Raw genomic sequence first — 26,156 nt, forward strand, 5'->3', positions numbered from 1 at the left:
GTAAGAAGAAATCTATGTGTGTTAAGTGTTTAGCTGCCTCCTCTGGTCCAGAGGAAGATTTATCGTTATTAGTTGCTCATAGTGGACAGGGTCCCTCTGCTCCACCCTATGTTCCACCTCAGATGGAACAGGATAGTGAGGACGATGATAATGAGGAGGAAGAAGAGGATGAAGATGAGGACACCAGGAACTTGGATAAAATGTTAGAAGTTGCGTGGAAGGTTTATAATAGTAGGGGAAAAAGAATCAGCTAAGCGGCAACAAGCAGGTATACTGGCTGTAATTCAACAATCAGGAGGACAAAGGGGCCGAGGTCGTGGTAGGGGAGGCTCTGCCCAAGGAAGAGGTGGTTATGGTCGGGGAAGAGGGGGATTTCGAATGGGAAACCTTAACCAAGGAAAGCTAGGTTCTAATCAGTGTGCTTTTTGTCAATAGATAGGACATTGGAAAAATGAATGTCCTGTGAAAAATGGAATGGGGGGTGGCGCCGGGACAATGGGTAGTTATCCTATGCCTGAGGCAGATGTCGCCCAAGCCCTGGTTTTGGGGAATTACCAAAATCAGAGCTGACTAGAGCAAGGGTTAAAGGTAAGGTTAGAAATAAATGGTAAAGAACAGGAATTCACAGTTGATACTTATTCAGTTCTCAACAAAAGACTGGGACCAATAAGTGATACCACCGTACAGGTGGTAGGGGCTATGGGTCAGCTGGAAGAAAGACCATTTTTGCAGCCTCTAAATTTGAAATTTGGGGGAAAGGAATTGGATCATCAATTTTTTTTATATGCCCAATTGTCCCAAGCCCCTGTTTGGAAGGGATTTATTGTCTTTGTTAAACATGAAAATAATATTTCAAAATGGGAGAGTAAAATTGGAGATTCCAAATGAAGACATTGGGAAAATTTTTGTAAGAAAGGAAATAGAACCTACTCCCATTCCAGAAGAAATAGATCAGGCAGTTGTACCCTGGGTATGGGAAACAGGGACCCCAGGAAAGTCAAAAGCTGCCCAGCCTGTTGTTGTAGAACTAAAGGAAGGAGCCCAGCCGGTTAGGGTTAGACAATATCCAATTAAGTTGGAGGCTAGGAAAGGAGTGGCTCCACTGATAACTCAATTTGTGATTCAAGGAATTTTACAGGAATGTGAATCTAACACTCCTATTTTTCCTGTAAGTAAGCCTAATGGTAAATATAGGCTAGTGCAAGATTTAAGGGCCAAAAATGAAATTGTAAAGGACATTCACCCAGTGGTTGCTAACCCTTATACTCTGTTAACATCTGTGTCGGAAAGGTTTAAATGGTTTACAGTAATTGATTTGAAAGATGCCTTCTTCTGCATCCCGCTGGCATTACCAAGTAGGAAGTATTTTGCATTTGAATGGGAAGATCCAAATTTAGGAAGGAAGAAACAACTGACATGGACACGGCTTCAGCAGGGTTTCAAAAACAGCCCCACTATTTTCGGAAATCAATTAGCCAAAGAGTTGGAGGAATGGAAGACCGAACAGGTAAGAGAATCTCCATTCTCTTATGTGATTTTGCAGTATGTGGATGATATTCTGTTGGCAACTGAGGAAAAGGAAGTTTGCCTGAAGCTTACAATTGCCTTACTGAATATGCTGGGACAAGCAGGATATCGAGTATCTAAGGAAAAGGCCCAGCTCCTCAAAGAGAATGTTCTTTATTTGGGATGTGAATTGATGCAAGGTCAGAGACGATTGGGTACAAACAGAATTGAGGCAATATGTGCCATACCCCTTCCAAGGAATCATCAGGAACTGAGATCATTTTTAGGAATGGTTGGTTGGTGTAGACTGTGGATTCTAAATTTCGGATTGTTAGCCAAACCCTTGTATGAGGCTTTGAAGGAGCCCCAATTGGAATGGAGTCCACAAAGGAAAAGAGCCTTTCAGGAGCTAAAACAAGCTCTGAAAGAAGCACCTGCCTTAGGGTTGCCGGACTTAAATAAGGATTTTCAGCTTTATGTAAATGAAAGGCAGAATCTGGCTCTGGGAGTGTTGACCCAGAAAATAGGGTCATGGAAACGCCCAGTGGGATATTTTTCAAAACAACTGGACAATGTTAGTGCTGGTTGGCCGTCATGTTTGAGGATAGTTACGGCCACAGTGATCCTCATACAGGAAGCCCGAAAACTGACTTTGGGAAGGAAAATGGAGGTCTTTGTGCCCCATATGGTCTTGGCTGTCCTGGAACAAAAGGGGGGTCACTGGTTATCATCCAGCAGAATGTTACAATATCAAGCTATATTAAGAGAACAAGATGATGTGGAACTTAAGATAACTAACCATGTCAACCCAGCAGAATTTCTTCGCAGCAAACAGGAAGAAGGGGAGCTGGTTCATGATTGTGTAGAAACAATTGAACAGGTGTATGCGAGCCGAGCAGACCTAAAGGACACACCGTTAGAAGATTCAGATTGGGATCTCTTTACCGATGGATCCAGCTTTGTGGAAAATGGAACCAGGTATGCGGGATATGCGGTGGTCACAGCTGCACAAGTGATTGAAGCAAAGGCTTTAGCCCCTGGGACATCTGCTCAAAAGGCAGAGATAATTGGACTTACCGGGGCATTAATTTTGAGTACTGGAAAAAAGGTAAATGTATGGACTGACTCGAAATATGCCTTTGGAATTGTACATGTTCACGGTGCCTTGTGGAAGGAACGGGGACTGTTAAACTCACAAGGGACTATGATAAAACATAGATCGGAAGTTCTCGCCCTGTTGGATGCGGTACATAAACCAGAAAAGGCAGCAGTAATGCACATCAGGGGACATCGTAAAGAAGAAGGAAAGATATATTGAGGGAATGAACTAGCAGACATCACCGCTAAAGATGCTGCTCGACAGGTTTGGACTCAGATGGCTTTAATACCAACCAAGGTGAGCCCTGTTTCTCGTTGTATGATTCGGGGACCGAGCTATTCTGCCAATGATGAGAAATTGGCGACATATCTAAAGGCCCAGAAGAATGCAATTGGATGGTATGTAACGACAATGGGACAAGTGGTGGTGCCCAAAAATGTTATGAAGTCCATATTAGAGACTGAACACAATAAATGCCATTGGGGAGCAGAGGTGTTGGTAAAATTTTTGAAAAAGGAAATAATTTCCAACCAAATGTTAACGCTGGCAAAAAGGGTGAATGCCATGTGCCCAGTTTGTTTAAAGAATAATCCTATTGTAAGGAAACAGGTGCAGTTGGGAAAATTACAAATAGGACCAGAGCCTGGAGATTATTGGCAGGTTGACTTTTCAGAACTTCCAAGGGCTCAGGGACTCAAATACCTGTTGGTGTATGTGTGCACCTTTTCGGGGTGGCCAGAAGCCTTCCCTTGTAGAACAAACCAAGCAAAGGAAGTGGTGAAAACATTGTTGAAAGAAATAATACCTAGATTTGGAGTACCACTGGGATTATCATCAGATAGAGGCCCACATTTTGTGGCAGGGATAGTTCAGGAGGTGGCTAGGACGTTAGACATTACCTGGAATTTACACACTCCATGGAGACCCCAGTCTAGTGGTCAAGTAGAAAGGATGAACCAAACATTGAAAAATCAGATCAAAAAGATATGTCAGGAGGCCAAACTTCAGTGGCCCCAAGCTTTGCCGTTAGCGTTACTTAGGATTAGGATAGGAGTAAGTCCGTACGAGATACTGTACGGCAAGCCTTATCATGCCACCGTGTTAAAAGGAGACCCGCATGTATTGGAAGACCAGGTGATTTTAACTATGTTATGTCGCTCAATAGAGTTCTCAACGCCTTACGGGTGCCCTTCAATGGAATCGGCCGCTCCCGCTGGAAAATCCAGTGCATGATATTCAACCGGGAGATCAGGTCTATGTGAAGAATTGGTTCACAGACCCACTGAGAGAGACATGGGACGGTCCCCATCAAGTGATCTTGACAACTTTCACAGCCATAAAGGTAGCGGGAATCGACGCTTGGATCCACTACACTCGAGTCAAGAAGGTTCCAACCGAATGGGAAACCCAAGTGGTATCCCCCACTCGAATGATATTTCGAGCCAAACAGCATTCTTAACTGTTGTACTGTTGATATTATTGAAAATGGTATCGGTCAATGGATTTGTATTTGTCACTGTTACAGAGCCTGTGGTTACTGTTATGGAAGGGATGGATGTCAATTTAACCTGTGACATTACTGATGACCAGGGAGCTGGAGCCAAGGAAATAATTGCGATTTGGAAACTAGGACAAACCAGATTGACTGCAAGTATTGTTACTGTTTGGAATAAGGATACCCAAAAAGGAAGTGTTGCCTTGCAATTGACTAATTTAACGTTAGGAGAAGCAGGAGTATACATGTGTTTGGTGTTAATTCGGGAAAATTTTGATTATAAGCAAATAGATTTGAGAGTAGTACCTTGGTCCCCGATTCAGGCGGGAGTAGAAGTAATACCAAAAATAGCTTCAATGGATATGTGGGACGGCCCACCCTTGAGGATAAAACTGCACTTTTACTTCACAAAGAGAATGTGAAGCCCCGGTTCAAGTTAAATGGTGGAAAATGGGACCTCAAGGATTGTGGGACAGGATCGAGGAAGGAATCAGTTGGTGGAATGTGGGGAACAGAGGGATAGGATGGCTGAATTATACTCAACCTCTGTTGGGTAAGGTGGATGGACAATATCTATGTGTAGCTGTATGTGGACCCTGCTCTAATTATGGAAAAAGAAATGTGCAGGGCCGACCTCATTTGAATCAAAGAATTAGGGCCACACAAGGGGTGTGTCAGGCCAACAAAGGGAAAATAGTTATTTTAACATGTAAAGTGAATCCCAGAACGAGTTTTTCAGATTTTGGGTGGTGGTTTGGAGATAGCAGTATACAGCCTGGAAGGAAATATCGGATAGAGAAGAGGTTAGGCGGCACCATAGTATTAATAATAAATGATGTACAGTCAGATGATGAAGGGATGTATTGGTGTTGGATGGCCAGAGGTGCGTGGTGGGCCCACTCTAGGATGTTAGTATCATTAATTAGAGGCAAATATAGCCGAAGGAGAATACGGGATCTAGGAAATGGGACAATAAACTTCCATCGAGATGAAGGACGGGAAAACTTAGTGTTTGGGTTGATTAGAGATTTTGGAATGATTCAGAATGTATCTAAGATTACAGCATGTTTGCCACTACCTCAGGCTGCAGGTGAACCTATACCCTGGGGAATTATTCCAATAACAACCATGCCAGAAACCTCTGTTAATTTTACTTGGAACTGCAGGCAAGTATCAATAAAGTATGAAGAGTGGATAAATGGGTGTTTAATACAGGGGGATTTAACGGAAAAAGAGTGTAGATCATTGCTGGGGTATTATAGATGGGTTAGAACAGGTCCTTATGGGAGAGGTGGCAATATTAAAGGTCGCTGTACAGTAGATGGTACTATTCCAATAATTGGATATTGGTGTAGTAGCACAAAAATAAAAGTCGAAAAGATTAGGAATGAAGAGATCTACCAGAATGTTACACAACAACAAACTTTGGAGGATGAATGGGACACAGTATGGGGACCTGATTTATTGGAATCATATAGTTACCTAGGTCCAGTACAATGGTGTATACAATGGACAGGGGAGAAAGATCAGACTCACGATAGTGTGATGGCTACATACACTTCCGTGAGACCATCCAGAGATCAGAAAGAAATATGGAACTGTACGAAAGTTTTTACTTCTGACTCCCCAGAGAGTCAGATAGGTTTAGTCCCTGTTAGAGTTCTGCTGAAATGGGGGTGTGAATGTCGGGGATACAATCATACGATTAAAGACAAAATAAAGGGAGATGTACATGAGAAAGGGATGTATGGAAAAAGGGTCATTAATTGCAAATCCACCACAATCAGAAGTCCAGGAAACTTAGTTTGGGTTATGGGTCATGGGCAATGGACCACCCATTTACCAATTGATGGTCCAGTAACTCAAATAACATTGGGAGTTCCCACATTGTGCCCATTTTGGAGACAATCTAAATTAGAAACAAGGATAGCTCGGAAGACAAGGGAAATAGGTGATGATATCAAAGTAGAAGATGAGTGGCATGAACCAAGTGATGGAGTAAAATTTGGCTAGGCTTTAGAGTCTTTGTTTGCCCAGGGTGCATCTTACCGTAATAGGGAAATGTTGTATAAGCTACTGGGCCAGACTAAAAGATTAGCAGCAGCCACCAAGAAAGGGTTTAAGGATATGAATTTGCAGCTACAGGCAACTAGCAGAATGACTTTGCAGAATAGAATGGCCTTAGATACGTTGCTGCTGCGGGAACATGGGGTCTGTGGTTACCTGAGCAAAAGAATTGATCACTGCTGTATCCATATTCCAAACATGACAATCGAAGTAGAAAAAGATATTTTACAATTGTAGGCGGTTGAAACCGAAGCCAAAGAAATTGAAAAAGAAGCTCAACATAATTGGATAGGAGCAATATTTGATTCATTGGGGCTCCAGGTCTCTGGGTGGATTTCCTCAGTCATCCAATATGTAATTATGTTTGTTATACTATCGATGATAATATATATAGTTTACAAGTGTATTTTAGGAACCATTACCAGAGAAAAGCTCAACACCTGCAGATTAATGAATGCGCTGACCAGAAATGGAACTGGAAATGGGTCTCCTCCTCCATCATATAAGGAAACCACTACTTGAGACACGGACAATAAAGACAGATGATGTTGAGCATCCTTGCAAGATAGAAGAATGCTCGAAAGGGGGGACTTGTTAGCATTACTGTATATGGAAAGTTAGAAGTAGTTAGGCTAAGGTCTGTATCAAGGCCTAGTGAGCAGTGTGGGATGCTGATGTAACCTAGCAGTCTAGGGAACTAGTGGGGCATGCTGAGCTTGTGCATTCTTGCTTAAACAAAGCAAAGAGATTAGTGAAGAATGCTGAACGCTGAATCTTGTTTTTCTCAAAGAAATCGCTATCTCGAATGTTTACCTGTTTGTTATCTATGGAAATTTCTGGCTGTGGATTCAGATAAGCATAGTCTCAAGTAACTACATGAAAGAGCACAACATAATCCTAAAGTCTAAGAAAACTGGTAAACATCACGGGGGCCTGATGAAGTGATCATTTGTGGAAAGTATATAAACTCTGTGAAATTTTCTGTTAGTGGGGGCTCTGACTTTGGACACTAGTCCTCAGGTCCCTGGGGCCCTCAATAAAGCACCGCATAAAACGACCTCGGTTGTTTTGTGTTTTCCTTCGGGAACGGGCAGCACTCTGTCAAAATGAAACCGTTTTCGGGGTGACGGAGGAGAGGGGCAACGGACCCCGGGCTTGCAGCGGGCCTGGGTTTTTCGGAATTTTGTCAGGGGCAGCCTGCGTCACAAGGAAGCCGTTGTCGGGGTGACGGCGGAGAGCAGGAACAGACCCAGGGCCCGCAGCAGGCGTGGGTTTGCAAGGTTTGGGCGGGGGCGGCCTGTGTCACAATGAACCCGTTGTCGAGGTGACGGCGGAGAGGTCAACGGTCCCCAGGATCGCAGCGGGCCTGGGTTTGCGGAATTTGGGTGAGGGCGGCCTGCAACACAGGAAAGTCATTGTCAGGGTGACGGCCGAGAGGGGCAGCAGACCCAGAGCCCACAGCAGGCCTGGGTTTGCAAGGTTTGGGCGGGGGCGGCCTGCATCACAAGGAAGCCGTTGTCGGGTTGACGGCGGAGAGGGGCAACGGACCCAAGGCCCGTAGCAGGCCTGGGTTTGCGAAATTTGGGCGGGGGCGGCCTGCGTCACAATGAAGCCGTTCTCGGGGTGACAGCGGACAGGGGCAACCGACTCACGGCCCGCAGCAGGCCTGGGTTGCAAAGTTTGGGCGGGGGCGGCCTGTATCACAGTGAACCCATTGTCGGGGTGACGGCGGAGAAGGGCAACAGACCCAAGGCCCGCAGCAGGCCTGGGTTTGCAGAATTTGTGCGGGGGAGGCCTGCGTCACAATGAAGCCGTTCTCGGAGTGACGGTGGAGAGGGGAAAAAAACCCCCGACCCCCAGCGGGCCTGGGTTTGGAAGGTTTGGGCGGGGGCGGTCTGCGTCACAATGAAACTGTTGTCGGGGTTACGGTGCAGAGGTGCAAAGGACCCAAGGCCCGTAGCATGCCTGGGTTTGCGGAATTTGGACGGGGGCAGCCTTCGTCACAAGGAAGCCGTTTTCGGGGTGACGGCGGAGAGGCGCAACGGACCCCGGGCCCGTAGCAGACCTACGTTTGCGGAATTTGTGCGGGAGCAGCTCATCTCCCATTGGAAAAAATACAAGAAAGCAGGAAAGCAGATCCCAGCTATCTTCAATACCACACTCTTTTTCTCCTCATTTCCCATTGAAAAAAATACATGTTGTCGGTTAAGTTATACCACTGCGTATGGAAGCTACAAGAAAGCAGGAAGGCAGACGCCAGCTACAGTAGTAAGTAGGTCCCCATGCAGTCTATCAGCCAGCAATGTGTGACATTTGCAGCTGCTTTCGTGTGGAAGCTATCTTCAATACCACACTCTTTTTCTCCTTAGCTCCCATTGAAAAAAATACATGTTGTCGGTTAAGTTATACCACTGTGTATGGGAGCTAAAAGAAAGCAGGAAGGCAGACCCCAGCTACAGCAGTAAGTAGGTCCCCATGCAGTCTATCAGCCAGCACGGTGTCACATTTGCAGCTGCTTTCCTGTGGGAGCTATCTTCAATACCACACTTTTTCTGTTCAGCTCCCATTGAAAAAATACATTTTGTCTGTTAAGTTATGCCACTGAGTATGGGAGTTACAAGAAAGCAGGAAGGCAGACCCCAGCTACAGTAGTAAGTAGGATCCCATGCAGTCTAGCAGCCAGCACGGTGTCACATTGGCAGCTGCTTTCCTGTGGGAGCTATCTTCATACCCACTCACTTGGACTGCTCAGCTCCCTTTCAAATAACACATGCCCCCTCTTAACTTATACCACAGCGTATGGGAGCTGTGGAGAGGCCAGGTGTGTTTAACCCCTTCCCAGCCGCGGGGATCTGAGGCTGCAGCGCAGTGGCGCCAGAAGCCTGCAGTGAGTCACCCCTGACCTCTGACTCCTCCTGTGACCCCCTTGTGACCCCCGGTGGCCCCAGGAACCCCCTTGACCCCTTCATGACCCATGACCCTTCATGACCCCCCTTACTCTCTGTGACCCCCATGACTCATCCAGGATCCCTTAGTGACCCCGATGACCCCTCCATGACCCCCTGACCTTTCTGTGACCCCTCATGACCCCCCCCACGCCTCCTGTGACCCCACACATCCCCTATGACCCCCCCTTGCCCCTGTGACCCCTCTTTGCCCTATGACCCTATGTGACCCCATGACCTCTCCCTGACCCTGTGACCCCTCCGTGACCCCACCGTGACCCCATGGCCCTTCAATCACCGCACATGATCCCTCTGTGACCCCTCCTTATTGTGTGACGCCCTCATAACCCCCCATTGCCCCATGACTCTACATGACCCCACGACCTCCCCTTGATCCCGTGACCCTGCGATGACCCCGTGACCTCCCGGTGACCCCTCCATGACCCCTCTGTGAGCCCTCATGACCTCCTTTTGCCCCTTTCACCCCTCCTTGCCCCATGGCCTTACGTGACCCCACGACATCCCCTTGACCCTGTGACCTCCCTGTGACCCCACCGTGACCCCGTGACCTCCCGTTTACCCCGTGACCCCGTGGTGACCCCCTGACCCCTCTAGCTGCCCCGTGCTTTTGGTGGTCGGTCAGAACTCCCCCGACGAAGATGCCGTGGTGAGTTTTGGGTGGGGTTGGGGGGTGGGGTCGTGGCCACGTGCTGTGACCCCTCCATTACCCCGTTAAGCCCCGCCCTCTCCCCTTTGCCCCTCCCCCCCCCAGGTGGAGTGTATTGTCAAGCTCGACCCGACCCAAACTCCCTTCCTCAAGGTGACCTTTGACCTCTGACCCCAGGCACTCCCAGTGCCTTCCAGTGACCCCCAAACCCGTCCCAGTGACTCCCAGTAACCCCCAAACCCCCTCCCAGTAACTCCCAGTTACCCAAAATCCATTCCCAATGACTCCCAGTAACTCCCAGTGACCCCCAAACCCCCTCCCAGTATCTCTCAGTGACTCCCAGTAACTCCCAGTTACCCCCAACCCCCTCCAGTGTCTCCCAGTGACTCCCAGTAACTCCCAGTAGCTCCCAGTCACCCCCAGCTCCCCTCCCAGCTCCTCCCAGTGACCCCCAAAACCTCTCCCACCTCTTCCCAGTCCCTCCCAGTGACCCCGAACCCTCTCCCAGTCCCTCCCAGCCCGTCCCAGTATATCCCAAACCCCCTCCCAGCTCCTCCCAGTCCTTCCCAGTAACTCCAAACCCCCTCCCAGCTCCTCCCAGTCCTTCCCAGTAACCCCCAAACCCCCTCCCAGCTCCTCCCAGTCACCCCCAATTCCCCTTTCCCAGTCCCTCCCAGTAACTCCCAGTGCCCCCTTTGCCCCCCCCAGATGGCAGACGGGGGCGGCCAACCCCAACTCACCCAGGTAAAGGGGGGGGAATGTGGGGGGGTGGCTTACGGTGTGGGCGTGGCCTGACAGAGAAGGGGGAGTGGCCACACCCAAGCCGCGCCCCTCTGTGATGTCACGTGCCCCCCCCCCCCCCCGCAGCCATCCAAGCTGACGGAGGCCTTCAAGTACTTTGTGCAGGGGATGGGCAACAGTGACTGGCTAATGAGCTAATTAGCGGCCTTAATTAGCGCGATTAACGAAGGGCTCATTAAGGAGGGGGTGTGGGCAATTAGGGAGGAGCTTAATTAGTTGGTTTGGGGTTAATTGCAGGGTTAATGTTTGATTAGATGGCCTTAGAACCACTTTGGGGGGGGTAATTAACCTCATTAATGCACTGTAGGGTGCTAATTAACATCGTTAATGATGGGGGTGGGGGTCTAATTAATGAAGAGGCAGACTCAGCTAATCAATAAGGGTCTAATTAATTAGGTAGGAGCTTAATTAATTGCTCCTAAGTGGTTCAATAGGTGTTAAATGGATTTAGGGCTGCTTTGGGTTGCTAATTAACATCGTTAATGATGGGGGTGGGGGTCTAATTAATCAAGAGACAGGCTCAGCTAATTAATAAGGGTCTAATTAATTGGGTAGGAGCTTAACTAATTGCTCCTGGTGCTAACTAAATGGTTCATTAGGTGTTAAGTGGACTTAGGGCTGCTTTGGCTTGCTAATTAACATCGTTAATGACATTGGTTGGGGAGTAATTAATTAATAGAAACACTTGGCTAATTAATAAGGGTCTGGTTAATTAGGGAAGGAGCTTAATTAGTAGCTTCAGGGGTTAATTAAAGCCTTAGTTAATGAGTGTGCTAATTAACGTCACTAATGATGTGAGGGGGTCTAATTAACTAAGTGAGGGGCTTGGCTAATTAATAAGGGTCTAATTAATTAGGAGAGGAGCTTAATTAGTTGTTTCAGGGGCTAATTAATACGTTAATTAGTGATTAAAGGGGAATTAACACGCCAGCGGTGTTAATGGGGAGGACTTGTGGTTAATTGTGTTGGGGGTGGTTCTAATTAATTAACCACTTCGCGGCTTAATAAAGCTCTTAATTAACCCATTAACCCTCGGAGCCTCACTGGGACTAATTAAGGGCGGGGGGCACTTCATTCACCAGAATCACCGCGGAGCTAATTAACGGTGGGGGGGAGTGTTCGGAGCCTAACGACCTTCCCCCGCGCCTTAATTAACCCTTTAATTAGCGATTAATTAAGTCCCCCCCCCCCCTCCTGGGTTGAATGGAACGGTGCAGCGGCTGGGCGGGGCCAAGCTCCGCGGCGCCTCGCCATCTGATTGGCTGAGGCGCGGACAGACGCGCGCCGATTGGCCGAGGCGGGGCGGTGGGCGGGGTTAAAGCGCGGTGTCTCCCCTCCCGGCAGTGGCCGCGTCCACCGTGACTCGCTTGTCCCGGTCCCGAACCGCTTCGGTCGCCAGTTCCGGCTCGGCCGAAGGCGAACGGGGCCGGAGCCGAACCCTGTCCCGCGGCAGCGTCGGGGGAGCACCCGGGAGCCCTTGATCCGCCCCTTCCCCGGTAACGGAGGGACCGCCCGAACCGAACCCGGCGGCGCTTCGGCTCCTTCCGTCCCCCCCTCGGGTGTTTCCGTCACCTCTCGGGTGTTTCCGTCACCTCTCGGATCCTTCCGCCCAACGTCCTACGGCCGGATCTAGACGGGAGGGGCACTGGGAGTTACTGGGAGGGGGGTTGGGGGTTACTGGGAGGGACTGGGAGCGACTGGGAGGGGGTTTGGGGTTACTGGGAGGGACTGGGAGCGACTGGGAGGGAGTTGGGGGTTACTGGGAGTCACTGATAGGGGGTTTGGGGGTTACTGGGAGGGACTGGGAGCGACTGCGAGGGTGTTTGGGGGTTACTGGGAGCGACTGGGAGGGGGTTTGAGGTTACTGGGAGCGACTGGGAGGGGGTTTGGGGTTACTGGGAGGGACTGGGAGCGACTGGGAGGGGGTTTGGGGGTTACTGGGAGTCACTGGAGGGTATTTGGGGGTACTGGGAGAGACTGAGAGGGGGTTGGGGGTTACTAGGAGTTACTGGGAGTCACTGGAGGGTGGGGGGTTCCTGGGAGTTACTGGAAGTCACTGGGAGGGACTTGGAGGGGTTTGGGGGTTACTGGGAGTCACTGGAGGGTGTTTGGGGGTTACTGGGAGCTACTGAGAGGGGGTTTGGGGGTAACTGAGAGTTACTGGGAGCTACTGGGAATTAGTGGGAAGGGGTCTGGAGCTTACTGGGAGCTACTGGGAAGAGGTTTGAGGTTACTGGGATTTACTGGGAGGGGTTTGGGGTCACTGGGAGTTACTGGGAGGGGGTTTGGGGTAACTGGGAGCTACTGGGAGGGGCTTTGGGGGCTACTGGGAGTTACTGGGAGGGGGTTTGGGGTAACTGGGGGCTACTGGGAGGGAGTTTGGAGTAACTGGGAGCTACTGGGAGTTACTGGGAGGGGGTTTGGGGGTTACTGGTAGTTACTGGGAGGGGGTTTGGGGGTTACTGGGAGCTACTGGGAGGGGCTTTGGAGGATCCTTCTCCCCCAGAGCCGGATCTAGATGTGCCCCAATGGGATTCCTCCACCAACGAGGTTTGGCCCCTTTCCCCGCGGATCCTTCCGCCACTCAATAAAAGCCGCCGCTCCAGTATGTCAACTGGGTTGAACTGGGATGGACTGGGGAGACTCTTGCATCCAAACCCCACCAAACTGGAACTCTTACACACCAAGTTGCACCAAAACCTCACTTTTTCCTCTCGGAAATGCCTCAAAACCCCACTTTTTACCTCAAAACTCCACCCAAACCCCACTTTTCCCCTCAGAATTGCCCCAAAACCTCACTTTTCCCCTCAAAACCCCACATTTCCTCTCAGAATTGCCCCAAAACCTCATCCCTCAGAAATAGCCCAAAACCTCACTTTAACTCCCAAAACTTCACCCAAATCACACTTTTCCCCTCAGAATTGTCCCAAACCCTCATTCTATCCCCTCAAATTGCCCCAAAACCTCATTTTATCCCTCAGAAATAGCCCAAAACCTCACTTTTCCACTCAAAACTTTACCCAAATCTAACTTTTCCCCTCAGAAATACCCCAAACCCCCACTTTTCCCCTCAGAATTGCCCCAAACCCTCATTTTATGCCTCAGAAATACCCCAAAACCTCACTTTTGCCCTCAAAATGTCACTCAAATCACACTTTTCCCCTCAGAAATACCCCAAAACCCCACTTTTCCCCTCAGAAATACCCCAAATCCTCACTTTTCACCTCAAAACTCCACCAAAACCCCACTTTTCCCCTCAGAATTGCCACAAACCCTCATTTTATCCCTCAGAAATACCCCAAAACCTCATTTTATCCCCACAAATTGCCCCAAAACCTCACATTTCCCCTCAAAACTCCACTTTTCCCCTCAGAAACACCCCAAACCCCCACCTTTCCCCTCAAAACTCCTCCAAAACCCCACTTTTCCCCTCAGAATTGCTCCAAAACCTCACTTTTCACCTCAGAACTCCTCCAAAACCCCACTTTTCCCCTCAGAATTGCCACAAAAGCTCATTTTATCCCCCCAAATTGCCCCAAACCCCCACTTTTCCCCTCAGAATGGATGTGCGGCCTACCCAGACTCTGACCTTTGGCACTGGGAGGCAACTGGGAGCGGCTCCTGCTCCTGAGCGCGGCCACGGGCGCTGATTGGACTTAGAGAGGAGGGCGCCGAGCGCTGATTGGTTGCTATGGGGGTGGAGTCTGCCCAGCAACGGGACTAAAGAGAGATGATTGGCTGAGAGGCGGAGCGGCGGCTGTGTGTTTGTGGAGGGGGGGGAATGGGAGGGAACTGGGATGAACTGGGGAGGGAACTGTGGAGGGACGGGGATGAGCTGGGAGGGAACTGAGATGAACTGGGAGGGCACTGGGAGGGACTGGGAGCAACTGGGAGGGAACTGGGAGCAACTGGGATGAGCTGGGAGGGCACTGAGAGGGAACTGGGAGCAACTGGGAGGGAACTGGGAGCAACTGGGATGAGCTGGGAGGGCACTGAGAGGGAACTGGGAGCAACTGGGAGGGAACTGGGAGCAACTGGGATGAGCTGGGGGGGACTGAGGGGGCTGGGAGCAACTGGGAAGGAACTGGGATGAACTGGGGAGGAACTGGGAGGGAACTGGGAGCAACTGGAATGAGCTGAGAGGGCACTGGGAGGGAACTGGGAGCAACTGGGAGGGGACTGGGATGAACTGGGAGGGAACTGAGGGGAACTGGAGGGAACTGGGAGCAACTGGGATAAACTGGGAGGGAACTGAGGGGAACTGGAGGGAACTGGGAGCAACTGGGATGAACTGGGAGGGAACTGGGAGGGGACTGGGATGAACTGGGATCAATTGGGAGCGGACTGGGACAAATTGAAGGGAACTGGGAGGGACTGGGAAGGGGTTTTGGTTTTTTATCCCACTTTCAGCCAGTTTTGACCCATTTTTGACCCATTTATTCCATTATCCCCCAATTTTATCCCATTTTCAGCCAGTTTTGACCCATTTTGACCCATTTTTGACCCATTTTGACCCATTTTTGACCCATTTATTGCATTATCCTCAAATTTTATCCCACTTTCAGCCATTTTTGACCTGTTTTTGACCCATTTCGACCCATTCCCCCCATTTTTGATGCATTTTTGACCCCATTTATTCCATTTTCCCCCATTTTTTACCCTTTTTGACCCATTTTTGACCCATTTATTCTATTATCCTCCAATTCTATACCACTTTCAGCCATTTTTTACCCATTTCCCCCCTTTTTTGACCCATTTTGAGCCATTTGACCTATTTTCGACCCATTTCCCCCCATTTTTGACCCATTTCCCTCCATTTTCAGCCATTTCTGACTCATTTCCGGCCCATTTCCCCCCATTTATCCCAGTATCTCCCAGTTTTATCCCATTTTTGATGCATTTTGACCCATTTTTGACCCATTTCGACCCATTTCCCCCCATTTTTGACCCATTTTTTACCCCATTTATTCCATTTTCCCCCATTTTTTTACCCTTTTTGACCCATTTTTGACCCATTTATTCCATTATCCTCCAATTTTATCCCACTTTCAGCCATTTTTGAGCCATTTCCCCCCATTTTGCCCCATTTCTGCCCCATTTCCACCCCATTTCCCCCCATTTCTGCCCCATTTCCCCCCATTTCCCTCCATTTTGACCCATTTTTGCCCCATTCCCGCCCCATTTTTGCCCCTCAGCCTGCCCCCTCCAGTGCCAGGTAGATCCCCACGGGACAGTGGTCGCTGCCCTGGGCCCGCTGCTCGATCCTGCTGTCGCACAGATCCTTCCTGCCCCTCTGGGACCACAGGCAGTAATCCAGCCTCCAGCCCACGTTCCTGGCCCTGGCCCCGCTCAGGTAGGTCCAGAAGGTGAAGGCGTTGGGCAGCGAGGGGTTAAACACCCGGAAGCTGTCAAGGAAGCCCTCCCCCAGCAGCTCCCCGAACGCCTCCCGCGTGAACCCGGGGCTCCTCTTGTTCCCCGACGGGTTCCTCAGGTCCAAGGGCTGGTGGGCGACGTTGAGGTCGCCGCAGATGGCGACCGGTTTGGACCGGTCCAGCTGGGACACAAAGGAGCGGAAGCGCTCGTCCCAGGCCTGCCGGAAGCTCAGGTGGCCCAGGCCTCGCCCGGAGTTGGGCACGTAGACGCAGACGACGCGCAGGGCAGGGAACTCGGCCGTCAGCACGCGGCCCTCGGCGTCCAGCTCGGGGTCACCTGGCAAGGGGACACACAGACGGGGATAAAAAGGGGCTTTAGGGGCCCAAAAAGGGGCTCTAGAGGCCCAAAAAGTCACTTTAGTCCTCAAAAATCAACTTTAATGGCCTAAAAAGGCACTTTAGTGGCTCAAAAAGTCACTTTAGAGGCCTAAAAAGGGACTTTAGAGGCCGAAAAAGTCACTTTAGAGGTCAAGAAGGGGATTTATTGGCTCAAAAAGGGGCTTGAGTGGCCCAAAAAGGGACTTTAGAGGCCTAAAAAGTCACTTTTGTACCTAAAAAGGGACTTTAGTAGCTCAAAAAGGGGCTTTAGTGGCCCAAAATGTCATTTTAGAGGTCAAGAAGGGGATTTATTGGCTCAAAAAGGGGCTTGAGTGGCCCAAAAAGGGACTTTAGAGGCCTAAAAAGTCACTTCTGTACCTAAAAAGGGGCTTTGGTGGCCCAAAAAGTCACTTTAGTGGCCAAAAAGGGGCTTTAGAGGCCTAAAAAGTCACTTTAGAGGCTCAAAAAGTCACTTTAGAGGTCAAAAATGGGGTCCAGTGGCCTAAAAATACACTTTAGTGGCTCAAAAAATCACTTTAGTAGCCAAAAAGGTCCTTTAGTGGCCAAAAAAGTCACTTTAGGGGCCCAAAAAGGGGCTTTAGAGGTTAAAAAGGGGCTTTAGTAGCTCAAAAAGGGGGTTTAGAGGTCTAAAAAGTCACTTTCGTAGCCAAAAGGGACTTTAATGGCCTAAAAAGACATTTAGAGGCTTAAAAAGCGGCTTTAGAGGCCCAAAAAGTCACTTTAGAGGTCAAAAAGGGGCTTGAGAGGCCCGAAAAGTCACTTTAGAGGTCAAAAATTCACTTGAGTGGCACAAAAATGGACTTTAGTGGCCCAAAAAGTCCCTTTAGTGGCCCAAAAAGTCACTTTAGAGGCCTAAAAAGTCACTTTAGAGGTCAAAAATTCACTTGAGTGGCACAAAAATGGACTTTAGAGGTCTAAAGAGTCACTTTAATGGCTCAAAAAGTCATTTTATTGCCCAAAAAGGGGCTTTAGAGGCCTAAAAAGTCACTTTAGAGGCCAAAAAGGGGCTCTAGAGGCCTAAAAAGTCACTTTTGTAGCCAAAAAGTCACTGTAGTGTCCCAAAAGTCACTTTAGAGGCCTAAAAAGACACTTTAGTAGCTAAAAAGAGAGTTTAGAGGTCTAAAGAGTCACTTTAATGGCTCAAAAAGTCATTTTATTGCCCAAAAAGGGGCTTTAGAGGCCTAAAAAGTCACTTTAGAGGTCAAAAAGGGGCTTTAGAGGCTCAAAAATGGACTTTAGATGCCTAAAAAGTCACTTTAGTGGCCAAAAAGTCAATTTAGAGGCCCAAAAAGTCACTTTTTGGCCTAAAAAGTCATTTTACTGGCCTAAAGAGTCACTTTAGAGGCCTAAAAAGAGGCTTTAGAGGCCTAAAATGTCACTTTCCTGGCTTTAATGGCTCCTGAGGGCCCCAAATGACCACTTAAGGCCTCAAAATGGCCACTTAAGGCCTAAAAATGGCTCCTAAAGGGCCCCAAATGGCCACTGAAGGGCCCCAAATGGCCACTTAAGGCCCAAAATGGCCACTGATGGGCCCCAAATGGCACTTTAGGCCTCAAAATGGCTCCTGAGAGCTTCTGGTGGCCATTAAGAGCCCCAAATGGCCACTTAAGGCTTCAAAATGGCTCCTGAGAGCCCCAAATGGCCACTTAAGGCCTGAAAGTGGCCACTGAAGGCCCCAAATGGCCACTTAAGGCCTCAAAATGCCTCCTGAAGGCCCCAAATGGCCACTGAAGGCCTCAAAATGTCTCTCGCGAGCCTGTGGCGGCCACCCAGGGCCTGGAAACGGTCAGCAGCGCCCCAGCTTTGGCTACTCACCCATGCCATAGGTGACAGCCAGGGGTTTGGTCCTGCTGAGTAGCCCCACGCCGATGTAGCTGGGCCGGTCCCTGGGGCTGTGCTGGTGAGGGAAGGCCCCGAGGCTCCGCAGCTCCTCTGGCACTGACTCGGCCCCACATTTGGTCTCCTGGAGGCAAAGGACGTCGGGGGCATCGGCCTGGACCCACTGGGGGGGGGGGGGGAAAGGGAGGTTTTGGGGCGGTTTGAGGCAGTTTTGGGGCCGTTTTGAGCCCGTTTCAGGCGCCATGTTGAGTCTCCTGGCGGGCGCCATTTCGTGGGGGGGTTTTGAGGCATCTTTGGGTCGTTCTGAGGAACTTTTGGATCATTTTCTGAGTCATTTCTTTGGATCTGTGTTTAAGAGGTTTTTTTGGGGTCATTTTGGGTCTTTTTGAGTGATTTTGAGTCACTTTATGTGGTTTTTAGGGCCTTTTTCATCCATTTCTGGCGCCATTTTGTGTCTCTTTGTGGGGAGTTTCTGAGGCATTTTTGGGTCGTTCAGAGGCACTTTTGGGTCATTTTTTGAGTCATTTCTCTGGATCTGTGTTTAAGAGGTTTTTTTGGGTCATTTTGAGTGACTTTGAGTCACTTTTAAGTGGTTTTTAAAGCCCTTTTTGCATCCATTTCTGGCATCATTTTGTGTCTCTTTGTGGGGGGTCATTCTGAGGCATTTTTGGGTCGTTCTGAGGCACTTTTGGGTCATTTTTTGAGTAATTTCTTTGAATCTGTGTTTAAGAGGTTTTTTGGGTCATTTTGGGTCTTTTTGAGTGATTTTTAGTCACTTTTAAGTGTTTTTTTAAGGCTTTTTGCATCCATTTCAGGCACCATTTTTAGGCCTTTGTTGGAGCCATTTTGAGGCATTTTGGGGTTATTTTGGGCCATTTTTGGCTCATTTTAAGTTCCATTCTTTAACCAATTTTTTAATCATTTTCAGTTTCATTTTCAGCTACATTTTGGGCTCATTTTGACCCATTTTAGCCTCATTTTGCCCAATTTTACCTCATTTCAGGCCGATTTTGGGCCCATTTTGAGCCTTTTTCACCCCATTTTTGGGTCAAAATCCCTCATTTTTGGCCCATTTTCATTCCCTTCCTTTGAAGCAACTTCTCAACCACTTCAAGACCCATTTTTAGCTTCATTTTGGGCTCATTTTTACCCATTTTGGGCTCATTTTGGCCCATTTTGGCCTCATCTTGGCTCCATTTTGCCCCGTTTTCCCTCATTTCAGCCGCCATTTTGAACCTTTTTCACCCCATTTTTGGGTCAAAATCCCCCCTTTTTGGGTCCTTTCCAGCCCCATTTCTCTGGGGCGCCCCAGTCTGGCCCAGTTTCAGCCCAGTTTAACCCACCTCCAGGCCTCCTTTCTTCACCCAGGCCCTGAGACCGTCCACGTTCCACGACGTCACCTTGAAGTTGAACCTTCGCCCGTCTTCCGCCGTGTCCCGGGGCGGGGGGGAGGGACGTACAGGTCACTGGGAGAAACTGGGAGGCCACTGGAACTTACTGGGAGGGACTGGGAAGGGGGTTGGGGTGGTTTGGGGAGGGGTTGGGGTGGTTTGGGGTGGGTTTGGGGTGGTTTAAAGGGGATTTGCAGTGGTTTTGGGGCACTTAACAGTACTGGTTTGTACTGGGAGGGCACTGGGAGTTACTGGGAGGGACTGGGAAGGGGGGTTGGGGTGGGTTTGGGATGGTTTGGGGGGGATTTGGGGTGGTTTAAGGGGGATTTGGGGTGGTTTTGGGGCACTTGATGGTATGGTTTGTACTGGGAGGGCACTGGGAGTTACTGGGAGGGACTGGGAAGAGGGTTGGGGTGGTTTGGGGGGGGTTGGGGTCACTGGGAGTTACTGGGAGCTACTGGGAGTTACTGGGAGGGGGATTGGAATCACTGAGAGTCACTGGGAGTCACTGGGAGGGGGTTTGTGGGTCACTGGGAGTTACTGGGAGCAACTGGGAGGGACTGGGAGTGGGTTTGTGGGTCACTGGGAGCTACTGGGAGGGACTGGGAGGGGGTTTGGCGTCACTGGAAGCCACTGGAAGCTACTGGGAGGGACTGGGAGGGGGTTTGGGGGTCACTGGGAGTCACTGGGAGCAACTGGGAGTCACTGGGAGGAGGTTTGGGGTCACTGGGAGTTACTGGGAGCTACTGGGAGGGAGTTTGTGGGTCACTGGGTGTTACTGGGAGTCACTGGGAGCTACTGGGAAAAACTGGGAGTTACTGGGAGAGGGGTTTTGGGTCACTGGGTGTTACTGGGAGCTACTGGGAGTCACTGGGAGTTACTGGAAGGGGGTTTTGGGTTGACTGGGAGCTCCTTGGAGCTACTGGGAAGGGCTTTGGGGTTACTGGAAGCTACAGAGAGGGGGTTCTGGGTTACTGGGAGTGACTTGGAGCTACTGGAAGGGACTGGGAGGTGGTTTGGGGGTAACTGGGAGTTACTGGGAGCCCCACCAGGCCCGTACTGGTCCGTACTGGTTTATACTGGCGCCTCTCACCCTCTATAAGTCTATAACTTAACCGACAACATGTATTTTTTCAATGGGAGCTAAGGAGAAAAAGAGTGTGGTATTGAAGATAGCTCCCAGACTAAAGCAGCTGCAAATGTGACACCGTGCTGGCTTATAGACTGCATGGGGACCTACTTACTACTGTAGCTGGGGTCTGCCTTCCTGCTTTCTTGTAGCTCCCATACTCAGTGGTATAACTTAACCGACAACATGTATTTTTTCAATGGGAGTTGAGCAGTCGAAATGAGTGGGATTGGAGATAGCTCCCACAGGAAAGCAGCTGCAAATGTCACACATTGCTGGCTGATAGACTACATGGGGACCTACATTCCACTGTAGGTGGAGTATTCCTTCCTGCTTTCTTGTAGCTCCCATGCACAGTGGTCTAACTTCTACCGACAGCATATATTTTTTAATATGAGCTGAGCAGTCAAGGGGAGTTAGATTGGAGATACCTGCTACAGGAAAGCAGCTGCAAATGTGACACAGTGCTGGCTGATAGACTACATAGGGACCTACTTACCACTGTAGTGAGGGTCTGTGTACCTGCTTTCTTGTAGTTCCCATACGCAGTGGCGTAACTTCTTCTCAAATCATATATTTTCAAAGGGAGCTGACGAGGCCAAGAGTGTGGGATATTTGATAACTCCCACAGGAAAACATCTGCAAATGGGACACAGTATTGGCTGATAGTGTACAATGGGACCTACTTATGACTGTAAGTGGGGTCTGCATTCCTGCTTTCTTTTAGCTCCAATACGCAGTGGTTTCACTTCTACCGACAGCCGGTATTTTTTCAATGGGAGCTGAGCAGGCCAATTGCGTGGGATTGGAGAGAACTCCCATAAAAACGCAGCTGCAAAGGTGGTGCAGTGCAAGCTTATAGATTACAATGGGATCTACGTACCACTGTATGTGGCTTCTGCCTTCCTGCTTTCTTGTAGCTCCCATACTCAGTGGTATAACTTAACCGACAACATGTATTTTTTCAATGGGAGTTGAACAATCCAAGTGCGTGGGATGGGAGATAGCTCTCACAGGAAAGCACCTGCAAAGGTGACACAGTGCTGGCTTATAGACTACGTAGGGACCTACTTACTACTTTAGTTTTTGTCTGTGTATCTGCTTTCTTGTAGTGCCCAGACGCAGTGGCGTAACTTCTACCGTCAGCCTGTATTTTTTCAATGGGAGTCAATCAGGCCAAGTGCATGGTGTTGGAGATAACTCCCCTAGGAAAGCAATGTCAAAGGTGGTAAAGTGCTGACTGATAGGCTACATGGGTGTTGATGGATCTGCAACTTATCTACACAGGAATACAGATTAGCAGGCACTTCTTTTTTATGTAGTGCTGGGAAAACACGGGGGATAGCTCCTCCATAAATGCTTCCTTGTTTGTTATCATTTTCAGGGTTTTAAGACAGCTCAAACAAAAGAATCACATTTGCTAACACAAGCATGCATAAAATTTTCATTTTTCTAATTTAGCCCTTCACCGTGATTGGTTCCCAACAAACACAAAATTTCCCAAATCACAGTGATTGGTCAAAAAAATATCATTCCCTTTGTTTTAGTTACAACTAAGGTAACAGCCAAAGTAACCTGTGGAATACATTTATCAGGGTCTTGTAGTTAAGGTAACAGCTAAGGTAACTGTTGGGACCTGGGCTGTAATGAATGGTATGCAGTCTATCAGAAACAGAGAAAGTTAGCAGTTTGTCTTTGAATTGCCTTCTACAGCAAAAAAGCACAGAAAGGAATGCCTCTGTGATAGCAAGCTTGAGCAAGGGGAAAACCGAAACAGCAGATTGTAACAGAAACAAGGTCAAAGCAAGAAGATAGGACAGATGGGAATTCCTGCATCAGTATTGGAAAAAACGGCTCTACAGAGCCTGCTCCAGTTAGCAAAAAAGACTGAAACTAAGCTACTGCAGGATGACCTTGCAGCCCTACTAGTGTGGTGTCGGTGCAAGGAGTTATTAAGTAAACCCGACCAGCTCTATGATCTGGGAATTTGGGATCAAATTGGTCACACACTTTGGAACTCTGTAACAAATGGGAACAAAGACAGTGTTAAACTTTCATCTACATGGAAAATTGTGAGATGCATGATAGAAGAAATGCAGGGGGAAGCTCAGATAAGTGCAGCTGTAGTACGTGCTATCCAATCAGCAGGGGAAGAAAAGGAGGGAGTGACTTGAAAAATTGATCCCCAGCTTGCCAGAGCCCCCCTCTTCCTATCCAATCAGTAAAAGTGAAAGAGAATCCTGGGGAGGAGAGAAAATAGAGCCTGGACCCTCGGTACCCACTGATGTAAACGATGCTCCTGTAACAACTCCCGAGCAGAATGCAACAAAGGTGCCAGGAGTGAGGGTGTCGCCCACCGCTCCGTTGCCACCTTATTCTACCCCAGTGGGTCCTGCACCACTAGATCCTGCCCAAGTACCACTCCCCATGGATGTGGACGAGGACGTGCAACCCGGTCCATCACAACTTTATCCGTCCATAAATAATCTTGACTTACAAAAACAACTTCAAGATCAAGAAAAATCAATGACAGACTTATTGATACAAATGCAGGATCTCGATAAGTGATCCAATAAAAAATCAGTTAGAGAGGCGTTAGACGCTACGCCGAAGCCGAAAGAGACAGATAAGGGGACGGGCAAGCTCCTGCAGGAAGTATTAAAGAAACTGGAGTGACTAGAGACCATGGAGACACAGCCCGTCGCCGCTGACAGCCAGCCCGGTGCCGCCCATCGCTGAGCGGGGCGCGCTGCGAGGGGAAAAAAAAGAAGAAAAAATGAAAAAAAAAAGTACACAAGAGTTTTTACAAAGTCAAGGAGATGAAAAGGACCCGGCACAGCCCAGCAGACACAGAGCGAGCCCGACCCCCGCCGAGACCAGCAGCAGCCACGTTTGCCAGGCCCGGCACGAAGTGAACCAGACCCCTCCGCCCCTTCCATCCGCCGCCGCCGCCGCGCAGCCGCCCGTTAAGTTTCTCCGGAGCGCCCCCCCCACCCTGTGGATCGACACCATCGGTCCCAGCCCTCACGGACCACTGGACTCATCCTTTCCATCCTCAGTCCGTTGCCTCAACCACTGTAAAAACTGTTGGTCGTAATGTCATGCATTTTGCTGTAAATGTGATGATGAATAGTGGTTTTCTCATGTTGAAACTTTCTAAGGTGTTTTAGATGTCACAAATAGAACGTGGAAGAACAGAACATTTTGGCACTGAGCAGGCAGTGACATAAAAAAAAAAAGAGATTGTAAAAGGTTTCTAAAAACTGATTTGTGTTTTGGACTCATCGGTGCATTGGTAAGGGTAATGGCAAAGTTGACAACTGGGATTTGATCATTTCATGGTTAACAACAATGACAACAGAGCCACAGGAGTTAGAATTATTGGGATATATAAAGATAGATTTTTACAAAAAAACCCCATTTTAGACAGAATGGGGATCCCATCCTGTGTATGTGAAAGTATCTGCTTCATTAGCTATGCAAATTAGGATGCTGGCTTAACAAACAAACTAATCAAACCCCAATAACATTAGAAGGCTTGATTAGTGATGTCAGTAGTATTAGACACGCAACTTTGCCAAATAGAGCTGCTATAGATTTTTTGCTTTTAGCTCATGGTCATGGTTGTGAGGATTTTGAAGGCATGTGTTGTATGAATTTGTCAGATCATTTGGACTTGATATATGCTAGTATCCAGCAGTTGAAAGATAGTGTTTTCAAACTTCAAGAAGACGATGGAGGTTTTTTGAGAAACGGTTGACAGATTTATTTGGAACAATCCCTAGATGGCACCAAGGACTGATTAAGGAAAGCCTACACATCTTAGTTGTGATTGTGGTGGTTTTGCCTGTTAGCTGGGTTTTGCTTCAGTGTATTAAGAGCAGCATATTAGCATTGTTTGAGGGGGAGATGTTGGGGCCTGGGCTATAATGAATTTATGCAGTCAGTCAGAAATGGAGAAAGTTAGCAGTTTGTCTTTGAATTGCCTTCTACAGCAAAAAAGGCCAGAAAGGAATGTCTGTGTGATAGCAAGCTTGAGCAAGGGGAAAACCGAAACAGCAGATTGTAACAGAAACAAGGTCAAAGCAAGAAGATAGGACAGGACATTAAACCAAGCGTTGTTAGAAGACTGAATAGAGCATTCAGTTTAGCATTGTATGATTGACTGTACTTGACTAATAAATTGTAACATATGTAACTAACAATAATATAAAGGTAACTAAATGTAAGGTAAGCATAACCATAGTGTGAGAGAAAACTAACTGAAGGCCGAACAGATGGGATGATATTTTAGACACAATAAGGCTGATGTTTTATGCACAATAAGGATGGTGTTTTTACACAATGAGGTTGGTGTTTAAGTTGTTACCAAAATGAAACTTTGAGGCCTTATGCATAGTGTGTGATGCTTAGTATTAACTATTTGCCATGAATTGTAGCATCTACACAGCATTTCGAAAATGTATATAACTTATGATTATGTGACAATAAATTGGAGCTGATGCACATCATCTTGGTGTCTGGTCACTCCCGTTTTACGCAACAAAGAAGAAGAACCCCTGCACAAAGAAAAAGAAACCCTGCAGAACAGGCTGCCCAGAGGGCTTGTGGAGTGTCCTTCCTTGGAGAACTTTAGCACAAGCCTGGACATGTTCTTGTGTGACCTATTCTAGGTGAACTGAATTCTGAGGGAGGGGGTTGGTCTAGATGATCTCTCATGGTACCATCAAACCCCTACCATTGTAGGATTCTATGATGTCACACAGTCTGGATGCAGTACCCAGATGTGCTGTGATGTCACAGAGCACTGTTGCAGCATCCAGAGGTGATGTGATGTTATAGAGCACTGTTGCCATGCCCACGTCTGCTGTGATGCCACAGTCTCGTTTCAGTGCCCAGATACTATGTGAAATCTCAGAGCACTGTGTCCAGTGCTCAGATGTCCTGTGATATCACAGAGCAGTATTGCAGTACCCAGATATGCTGTCATGTCACACAGCTCTGCTGCAAAGCCCAGATGTGCTGTTGCGTTACACAGTCCTGTTGCACTGTGCACATGTGCTGTGATGTCACAGAGCACTGTTGCAGTCCCTAGTGATAGGACGTCACAGAACCCCATGGTGGTGTCAGGATGTGATGTGATGTCAAACACTCTTGTTGCAGTGCCCAGATCTTCTGTGATGTCCTACAGCCCTGTTCCAGTGCCTAGATATGCTATGATGTCACGGAGCAGTGTAGCACTGCCCAGATCTGCTGTGATGCGACACACATCGCACATCCACCAATGACCACATGTACTGCTATGTCACGCAGACCTGTTGTATATGTCTAGATGTTCTCTGATTTCACACGCTGCCTTGCAATGCCCTGATGTGTTGTAATGTCACAAAGCCAGATTTACAGCCCTTTTGCACTTCCCAGATGTGATGTCACTCAGAAGTGCTGT

This window comes from Colius striatus, unplaced genomic scaffold (genome assembly GCF_028858725.1).
Source record: "Colius striatus isolate bColStr4 unplaced genomic scaffold, bColStr4.1.hap1 scaffold_46, whole genome shotgun sequence".
Lineage (NCBI taxonomy): Eukaryota > Metazoa > Chordata > Aves > Coliiformes > Coliidae > Colius > Colius striatus.